Source organism: Fukomys damarensis, unplaced genomic scaffold, assembly GCF_012274545.1.
Source record: "Fukomys damarensis isolate Sample0158 unplaced genomic scaffold, DMR_v1.0_HiC HiC_scaffold_27, whole genome shotgun sequence".
Taxonomy (NCBI): Eukaryota; Metazoa; Chordata; class Mammalia; order Rodentia; family Bathyergidae; genus Fukomys; species Fukomys damarensis.
Window position 1 is genome coordinate 22,670,086 of NW_022900939.1, and position 11,416 is coordinate 22,681,501.

Here is an 11,416-nt window from a genome sequence, read left to right on the forward strand (position 1 = left end):
ATATATATATTTTTTTTTTTTTTTTTAACTGTTGCCTTGCTTTAGCTCTCTTCCTAAAACGAACAAGCAAAAGTCAAACACATTTAAGGACAGTCAAGTACATGGATATTTATGATCTATAATAAGTATAATAAAGCAAAACAGTAAGTCTTAACATAGTCATGGTGGGGTGATGCCTATAACATGTTTTCTGAATTGTCACATGATACATTACCATACCAACATTCAGCGACAGAAAAACAAGAATGATGGACATCTTACAACCCATGGAAATTTTCATATCCTACACAATTAAAAAATGATTAGCTTCCCACATGACTTCCAACACTCATGTAAGAAAATATGTCCCACTTGAAGACGAACCAAGTTTTGTATGACTTAAAGCTTATACAAAAGTTACAGGCTCCTCTGTTAAAAAAAAAAAAAGCAAACAAAATTACAGATAACAAAATTAGCTCTAATATTTAAATATATCAAATACTTGAGAATATACATAAGGAGAGTTTTAAATATGTCTATGCTAAAAAAAAAGGCTGGGTGTGGTGACCCATGCCTGTAATCCCAGCGCTAGGAAGAGTGAGGCAGGAAGATTGCCAAAAGTTCGAAGCTAGCATAGACTACATAGTGAGTTCAAGGCCAGCCTGGACTATATATATGGGGGAGGGGTGGCAAAGCAAGCAAGCACACAACAAATTAAATAAGACTAAAAAATAGGGGAACATATCTTGTCCATGAATTGGGAAACTCAGAATTTTAAAAGATTACAATTTTCTCCAAATTAATTCATATAGCCAATGTAATCCAAAATAGTCTCCCTCACCAAAAAGCCAGGGTGTTAGGTGTTTGCTTTTAGCAGAACTAGAGATTAAACCCAGAGAGCACTGAGCTATATCTCCAGCCCCTTTTATTTTGAGATAGTGTTTTACTAAGTTGACCAGGCTGTCTTCAAATCTGCTATCTCCCTGCCTTGGCCTCCTGAGTAATTGGGAACAGGCATTTGCCACCATATCCAGCTAAAAAGTCTTTTAGGAAATAAAAAAGTTGATTCTAAAATTCCTAAGGAAATGCAAAGGAGCTATGCATGGTGGCCCAGGCCTATAATCCCAGGATTTTGGAGTCTGAGGCAGGATGATTCCACCTCAGCCCAGCTTGGGCTATATAGTGAATTCAAGGCCAGCCTGAACTACATAGTAAGACCCTAACTCAAAAAAAAAAAAAAAAAAAAAGGATTAAGACTAAGGATTAAGACAGTTACAAAGAAGCAAAAAGCTGGAAGATGGACAACACTAAGTAATAGGCCTTATAAGATAGTAATTCAAACAGAGTAAATGCAAGGATGGACAAACTGACCAACAGTATAGAATGGAAAGTTGAAAACTATGCTGAGCATGGTAGTGTATACTTGTAATCCCAGCTACTCAGGAAGCCAAGGCAGGAGCAACTTAACAAGACTGACTCAAAATTTTAAAAAGGGCTAGGAATGTAGCTCAGCAGTAGAGCACTTGCCTAACATATGCAAAGCTCCAGGTTCAATCTCCAGTGCCAAAAAAAAAAAGTACACACCTGTAATCTTAGCACTTGGGAGGCTGAAACAGGAAGATTACTGTAAATTTGAGGCTACCCTGGGCTACAGTGAGTTCAAGGCTAGCCTGAATTACATAATGAGATCCTGTCTCAAAAAAATAAAAATAAAAAAATATAAAACTAGAACCACATGCAAATGTCATTGGATTTATGATGAAAGATGACAATGTGGTACAGAGAAAACTAGACCCCCCCCACCCAGCGTTGGATATTGAACCCAGGGCCTCTGCACTGAGCTACATCCCAACACCTTCTTTTTGAGACAGGGTCTCATTAAGTTGACCAGGCTAGGCTCAAACTTACGATCTTTTTGCTGCAGCTTCCCAGAATGCTGGAGTTACAGGAACACACCACCATGCCTAGCTGAAAATGGATAACTTTTTAAATAAATGGTACAGAGTTAACTGAACTCCCATATTAGGAGAAATGTATCTTAACTTTCATCTCACACTTTTCACAAATGTCAACTTCAAAGAAACTAAGTATTTTGTCACTATTTAACATACAATGAATTTTCCAGGAATGAAACTACCAGGTAAATAGACAAAAACTTTATTCTGTTTTGTTTAGAACTTCATGAAAATTTTATTCACCATTTCAGGAAACCATCACCAATACATCCATATATCATCTGAGTCACCAATGCAGTACACACGTTCAGTCTGTACAGGTGTCAAATTCACAAAGAAGAAGCTATACAGACTTAAAAGCATCTGATAACTATGACTTCTAACATGCTGTGAAGATTTATATTTCTCTTTTGAGAATTTACATACAGAAATACTTTACTACAAATAAGTTCCTTTTGTTTTTTTTCCTTTATATTGCTATTTAGACATTGCAGATATGTCAGTAGGTTTCATTACCTAGGAATTTCATTTGAAGATAGAAAAAAGCTATAGAATAGGACAGGGTTGAAAATCAGTTACAAAACATTAGTTTATCTTGAGAACAGTAATAAGAATCCCAACTTCTGAATACAGTTTACTGTTCTTTTATGCAACTCACATCATACAAATCACAAATATAAGAATACGCTTATCTAAAAGGTTAAAAAAAAACCAACTACTATTTTCAAGAGCAATTATCTAAGTTCATCTTTCATCAACTTAATCTGGAAGTGGTGAGCAGAGCAGGAGGGAAATTGGAGTTCAAACTATAAGATCTGAGTCCTTTTTCTTTTAAATCAGTAAGACCCAGTTTGGCATTCACAGGCAAAGAGCTCCATTATTTTTCTGTTCTCTTTCAAAAATAGCTCCACCTTCAAGATTACACACAAATAAGACCATTCTGCAACAGGATTTCTCCTTACAGAGCAGCTTCTAGGAAGCTCTGATAGGCTGTCTGCTACAGCAAGCCAATCATTAAAAAACAAAAAACAAAAAACAAAAAAACCCACCAATAATGTTTTTGACTTTGCAATTTCACTGGTTAGTGACAGACGATTTAAACTACAGTTATTAATTGCTTGTACAATAGATTATCTCTTCAAAAATCTTCAAATAAACAGACCACAGAAGAGATAGCACATACCAAATATGGCACAGGAACAACTAGAGATGCCGAGACTTAGCTGCTCCAATGACTACATTATAGCATAAAGCATAAAAAAATTACTTAGATTTTTAACACACTTACATGCCAACCCGTGGATTGTTTTATTACCCAGTAAATTCCCATAGAAATTTATTTTTAATTCATTACAAACAGCAAAAGTGCAAATTCCCAAAGAGCTCTAAAGTGAGAGCTCTGTTACAAAGATCTCATTCTCATAATGTCACTAAAAATAAGATGACAATAATGACTTGAAAAGAAAACATGGGGCTCAGTGGCACCTTGCCTGCCTGGCAAGCGCAAGGTCCTGAATTCAATTCCTGGTATTGAAAACAAAAACAAACAACAAAACAAGAGAAAACAGAGAAAGGACAAAGGTTATGTGAAATGTTGTTGTCATTCTTGAATCCTTTTGCTCTGTCATACCTCAAATCCAATTGACAAATACTTTAGGCCTGAAAATATACCCAGGATCTGACTAGTTCCTTATCTACAACACTAGCACCCAAGCCAAGCTCCCACCTAGATCATCACGTGTGCCTCCCAATCTAACCATTCTGCACATGGAGCCAGTGGTTCTTCTAAGGTGGAAGTCATCCCTATGTCTCCTTTATGCCACAGGGGCTTCTCACTCAAGATCAAAGCCAAAGTCCTACAATGGCCTATGAGATCTGTGTTGTAGGGTGCTCACCACTCCAAGGCTCCGAGTTCAATCTCTAGCACTGCAAAAACAAAGGTCTAGCCTCTTTACATCTCTGATTTTATCTATTACTCTCTCCTTTATTCACTTGGCTTCAGCCACACTGGCCTCTTAGATGGTCCTGGAACCTGAGTACTACCTATTCTCACTACCAGGAAGGCTGTTTTCATTGAATTCTTGGCTTGAATTCATGTGTGCTCCATTAGGCTTTCTCACCTTCTCTGAGGCTTTTTGAGACCACCTGGCTTAAAATAACATTTCTCCTGCCTCACACTTTCTTATGCCCTCCCCACTTCCTACTTTTTCTCACCTAACATACTTTGTTATGGCTAAGTCATTAGTGTCTGCTGCATACTCTGTCCCTAGAAAGTAACTATGAGAGTTGGAACATTTCTTTTGTTTACTGTTTCAGAATATGCACCAGTAACTTGCACAGAACTATGCTCAATGGAGTTATCTTTTGACTAAATGAAAAAACCAAGTAGCAGCAGGTAGTAAGTAGAGTTACAGAGACTTATCCAAACACAGATGGCAAGGTACAATCACATGAGAAATCAAATTTTAAAGCCACTGCCATAAAGAAGGATAAGCCAGCCTGAGATTTAGCTCAGTGGTACCACGCTGCCTGCCTCACAAGCACAAGGACCCAAGTTTGATCCCCGGTACCCAAAAAAAAAAACAAAAAAGGATAAGCCAGGCATGGTGGTGCACACACCTGTAATTCCAGCACGTGGGAAGCTGCAGCAGGAGGATCACTGCAAGTACAAGGCCAGCCTGGGATACATAGTGAGTTCAAGAACAGACTGAACTACAGTGAGACCCTGTCTCAAAAAACAGACAAGCGGGTCAGGGATTTAGCTCAGTGGTTCTGCCTGGGGATGTAGCTCAGTGGTTCCGCCCACCTGCCTAGCAAGCACAATGACCTGAGTTCAATCCCTGATATCCGCCCCCCAAAAAAGAAAAGAAACTGTCATGCTAAGTGAAATAAATCAGGCACATACGCTTATAGATCACATGGTTTATCTTATATGAGAAATGGAAAATATAAATAAAGCACAAAATAAAAGTTAGATAGGGCCGGGGATGTAGTTTTGTGGCACTGCACCTGTCTGGCAAGCACAAGGTCCTAAGTTCAATTACTGATTCAAAAAAAGGAAAGATAACAAGGAAGAGGGAGATAAATCCTTCTCAAATGGGAAGGGGATCAAGAGACGGAGGAGGGGGTAAGAAGAGGAGAGGAAGGGGATATAAAAAAAGAATTAAGATGTATTATGTACTTGTACCAACTTCTCACAAAGAATATAAGCATTATGTACTGCAAACACATACCAATAAAAAAATGTTTAAAGCCAGGCATGGTAGCAACATGCCCATAATCAATCCCAGGACTCGGAAGGCTGAAGGAGGAACACTGCCATGAGTTCAAGGCAGACCTGAATTTTCAAGACCAGCCTGAACTATATACTGTAACTATACAGTGAGACCCTGTGTCGAAAATAAATTTTAAAAATAAAAAATTTTAAAAACTCGAAAGAATCCAATTACTCAACAGTATAATAAATAACTGAACTATAAAGTATTTGTGCAACAAAATACTACACAGAAATAGAAATGAATAAAGCATAACAACATGCAAAAACCTGGATTAATCTCACAAACATAATGTTGAGAGCAGGAAGTTCGACACAAAAAGAATATGTATTTTATCATTCCATTTCTTTAAAACTCAAAAAACACATAAACTGCTTTGTGGTACTGAATGTCAGAACAGTGGTTTCTGGGTGAAATGGGTTGAGACGGGGTGGGGGGAGTGGTGATGGTTCACTGAGGTTTTGGGACCACCGGCAACATCTTCTTACTTGATCTGGGTGTTGGTTGCATAGTTAACTTTATTTTTAAAAAATGTATTGAGCTACACTCTTATTTGTGCACATTTTTAACATGCATTATATTCTTCAATAAAAAGCTTATTTTCAAAAAATATTTTAATCTCAAAGCATTTCTGACATAGTTTTAAGGGATAATTTCTGATTTTTCTTCAGACACATTACAAAAATAGGAGAAAAATACCTGACAAAAACCAAAGATAATCATAATCCTAAACAGTCATTCTTCTATAAATGTTCTCTTAAATGGATTTAAACAGGATGAAGCTTCACCACACTGGAACTGGCTGGCATTCATTTATCAGTGAGGCTGCCTTAGAACTAGATCCTTCTGGAATGCAAGTAAATATACATCACCTTCCTAAGTCCTAAGCCTGCCAACCTTATGCCTCATCTTAGATTCAGGACACCATCTTTCATTTTTACACCATGCTTGCTCCCCAAATGAGATAACCATGTAGACTTGCTAAACTAGGGACTTAATGAACAATGTTTAATAATATCACAGCTGTTGCTTACTATAAGTGCTCTTTTTAAATGGGCAACTGAAATGAACACAGACTTCTCAGAAGAAATGACTGGGCTGGGGATTCAGCTCAGCGGTGCCTCCACCAGTCTCACAAGTACAAGGTCCTGAGTTCGATCCGCAATATTAAAAAAAGAAAGAAAGAAAAGAAAAAAGATATACAAATGACAAATAACTACGAAAAAATGTTCAACATCTTTGGCCATTTGAGAAATGCAAATTAAAACAACAATGAGATTCTAGAAAGAATGACCATCATTAAGAACTCAGATAACAAATGCTGCTGAGGCTGCAAGGAAAAAGGAACCCTTCTAATTGTTGGTGGGAATGTAAACTAGTACAACCATTATGGAAATCAGTATGGAAATTCTTCAGAAAACTAAAACTATAAATTCCACTGGACCCAGCTTTCCCTTTCTAGGTTTCTCCCTAAAAGAGTTAAAGACATCATATTACAGTGTTACATGCAGACCCATGTTTATAGCACCACAATTCATAACAGCTACATTTGGAAGCTGCCTACATGACCAACAATAGATGAGTGGATAAAGAAAATGTGGTATTTACACACAGTAGAGTACCACTCTGCCATAAAAATGATAGACTTGAGCCATTTATAGGAAAATAGATGCACCTTTAGGCTATAATAAAATAATTCAGACGTACAAGCTTAAATATTATGTGGTTTCTCTTATATGAGAAGCCCAAAATATAAAGGGCAAAATAAAAGTTAGATAATAGGAAGTAGGGACATAGACCTTTTATATACAGGAAGAGGATGAAGAGATGGAGAGAAGGGGAAGGAAGAGGACAGAGAGGGGATTAAAGAACAACTAAGATGAGCCAGGCATGGTGGCGCTTGCCTGCAATCCCAGCACTCGGGAGGCTGAGGCAGGAGGATTGCTGTGAGTTCGAGACCAGCCTGGGCTACACAGTGAGTTCCAAGTTAGTTTCAACTACATAACAAACAAACAAACAAACAAAAACAATTAAGATGGTTACATATATGTACTAACTTCCCATGAAGAATGTGATCATTATATATTACAAACGTGTTAATAGAAACAATTTTAAAAAATGAAAATAAGTTTTCTTCTTAAAGGAAAGCTACAGAGGACTCTACCAATAATAAAAAGAGTGATGATGGTATCAACACAGACTGAATGAACAATTCTCCCCATTAAGACAAGGTCATAAACAAATTTATTGGACATTTTGGTGGCAGAAGGGAAATACAATTAAGTCCATTAATAGCCACAAGAGTTTTTATGTTCCCAGAGGACCTTGGTTTCCAGAGTTGCTTATTCATTTTCATGCACAGCAAAAATAGTACATGGTGAAAATGTACAAATTACTGTGGATTACTTTCTATATATTTTAATTGCAAGGAGGTAACTTTTAATGAAGTCACTAGATTTAAGCTACATTGCATTGCAACAGTCCACTGTCTACAAGCTAAAAGGATCAAAACAAAAACCTACTTTTAAAGACAATGAAAATGACTAATATAAATCTGAGGACAAATACACTTATACTCAAAGTTTCACTGATGTTACCCAGATGTGAAGATAATGATTTTTATGGATACCTTTGTCCAAACATTTTACGTACATACATATATATATATATATATATTTTAATTACAAATCAGTGATTGGGCTTATTAAAACAGCATGGTTCTGTCACAAAAACGGGCAATGTGGATCAATGAAACAGAACAGAAGAAGAAACAACCCTTGGCACATGCAACTATTTGATCTTGGACAAAAGAGCCAAAAACATACACTGGAGGAAAGATAATCTCTCTCCTTTTTTTTTTTTTGGTACTGAGGCAGGAGTGGTACCAACTGAGCTAAATCCCCAGACTGAAAGATAGCCTCTTTTAATAAAGGTGCTGGTAAAACTGGATATCCACACAAAGAAGACTGAGTCTAGATCTATATATCTAACCATGTATTAAAGTAAAGTCTAAATGGGTCAAATATCTAAATGTTAAAACAGAAACAATCTGCTGGAAGATAAAGGAGGTACAACTTTTTTTTTTTTAGTACCAGGGCTCAAACTCTGATCCTTGTGTCTGAGAGGCAGGCAGCAGAACCACCGAGCTAAATCCCCAGCCCTCAACTCTTAAAGACAAAGGTGTAGTGTAGTGGGCAAGGACTTTCTGAACAGAACACCAACAGCACAAGAAATAATACCGAGAATCAACAAATGGGATCATACCAAATTAAAAAGGTGCAGAGCAGGGCCAGGGATTTAGCTCAGTGGTACTGCCACCTGCCTCACAAGGTCCTGAGTTCAATCCCTAGTACCCCCGCCAAAAGAAAAAGCCTCACAGCTAAGGAACCAAAGGGTGAAGAGACAATCAACAGAATGGGGGGAAGAAAACACTTTTTGCCACCTATTTTACAGAGGACTAACAAAGAACTAAAAAAATAATAATAATAATAATAATAATCAGACCCCTCTGTTCCATAAAAAGAGCCGAAAACCAGGACCAGACCAGGATCATAACAAGCCCTTATTATGGGGAGGATCTGCCAGGCTGTCTTTGAACAAAGGAGAGAAACATCATGGCAGAACCGGGAGCTTCTTTTATAGGAGCACCCTCCATAGTAAAGGACCCAATCAAAACATGGGCAATCAAAATGAAGACACTTCTCAGAAGTACAAATGGCCAATAAATATATGAAAAAATGCTCATCATCGCTGGCCATCACAGAAATACAAATTAAAATTACACTGAGATACCATCTTACCCCAGAAATAATGGTTATCATAAAAAAATGTAGTAACAGCCAGGCGTGGTGGCACACAGCTGTAATCCCAGTACTCGGGAGGCTGAGGCAGGAGGATCGCTGTGAGTTCGAGACCAACCTGGGCTACACAGTAAGTTCCAGGGCAGTCTGAACTACATAGTGAGACCCTGTCTCAAAAAACCAAAAAAACAAAACATAACCACTAAAAACAGAAATTCCATTTAACCCTGCCATCCCCCCTTCTAGGTATCTTCCCAAAAGACTTAACATCATCATGTTACAGGGATACATGAATACCCATGTTTACAAAAGCACAATTTATAAAAGCTACACCTTGGAAACAGCATTTATGTCCATGAACAGATAAACAGATAAGGAAAATGTGGTATTTATATACAACACAGTATTATGTTACCATAAAGAAAGATAAGTGAGCCATTCATTGGTAAATGAATACAATTTAAGAACAAAATGTTAAGGATGGGGATTTAGCTCAGTGGTTTCACAGCCTGCCTTGCAAGTCCAAGGGCCCAAGTTCAATCCCCGGTATCAAAAAAAGAACAAATTTGTTAAATGAAATAAGTCAGACATACAAACTTAAACACAACATGGTTTCTCCTATATGAGAAACACTAGATAGATAGATGCAAATAAGGAGGAAAATAAAAGAAAAATAAGAAGCGGGGAGAAGTTCAATTCATATACTTCCCCAAATTATATATTCTATTGTTTTAGAAATATTTAAATATATATGCTAATTTATTTCATTTATATTATGAATTTATCTTAGTTTGCTGAAAAGAAAATTTTGTTATTACCTGTTTCTTTGTTGTAAGCATTTTTGGTTTACATCTTGTACCTACTTTGAATATAATGATACACAGTGCATTAACTATTGTTATTTTCTTATTAGTTTGTTATGAAATTTTATTTTTTCATAAAAAAGAAAAATAAATCAGTGATGGGTAGGTAGAGAGAGACATCTTTACTTTAAAATATTAGGGGGAAAAGTGACCTACCTGCTCCATGGTAATCAAAACCAATTTAACCACGTATATAGTCCTTTATTTACTATCCCATAGCCCTCCAATTCCAATGTAAAAGTTGACTTGTATCTTTAAATGATCTTTTTTGTTTTGCTATATTTTATTTTGCAGTACTGGGGATTGAACCCAGGCCCTACACACAAAGCTACATCCCCAGCAAACTCCTTCCCTTTGAAATAGGGTCTCACTAAGTTACTAAGTTGTCCAGGTTGGGCTTCAACTTGCAATTCTCCTGCCTCAGCCTCCCAGAGTACTAGAATTCACAGGAACATGTCACTACACCTGGCTTCATTAGGGTTTTGTTTTGTTTTTTACAATACCAGGGATTGAACTCAGGTCCTTGTGCTTGTGAGGCAGGCACACACAGTATCACTGAGCTAAATCTCTGTCCCAGGGCTTTTAAATGTTCTAAGATTTCAGAAGATTACACACTGACCTAGAATAAACACAATATTCTACTTCTCTGGAGCATAACCTAGACTAGAAGTAGCCAAAATTATTACTTCCTTACCTCTAAAACATCCAGCTTCAAATCTCTTATCCAATTACCTTAGCCTTGTATTCAGAGGCCATTCACATTCTTTGTGTGTTTATCCAGGGCCTCATGTGTACTAAGCAAATGCTCTAGCACTCAACTACAACTTCAACCCTTATACCTAATATTTCCAATTATATAGTTATTAGAAGCAACAAAGGAGAAAGAGGGCACACTGACAGCAATAAGGAAAAACAAAAACTTAACTAAAAAGGCAAATACACAAATTTTGAAGTAGTTAGGTACCATGTACCCATCTACATTATTTTTATGCCATGATGTCTACAGCAGGATCACGTTCATCATGATGACCAGACTCAAGGAAAAGTTAATCCGTGTTTTACACATTCTTAAGAAAGAAGCAGGGCTGGGGATTTAGCTCAGTGGTCCCACTACCTGTCTTGCAAGCACAAGGTTCCAAATTTGATCCCGCGTACAAAAAAAAGAAGCAGCTGGGTGTGGTGGTGCATGCCTGTAATCCCAGCATTTTGGAGGCTGAATCAGGAGGATCAGCACAAATTAGAAGCCAGCCTGCACTACATAGTGAGTTCAAGGCCAGCCTGAACTACATTGTGAGACCCGGTCTCAAAAACCACAAAAAAAAGAAAGAAAGAAGCAACAAACTAGGTACAGTGGCACACCCTGTAATCCCAGCACTTGGGAGGCTAAGGCAGAAGGATCAGCATAGTTTGAGGCTAGCCTGAAATGCATAGTGAGACCTTGTCTCCAAAATAAATAAATAAATAAACCAAATAAATAAATAGAAAAGAAAGAACCAGCAATAAACTAATATACTTATAGATTTCCAAACAAAATGGAAAAATAT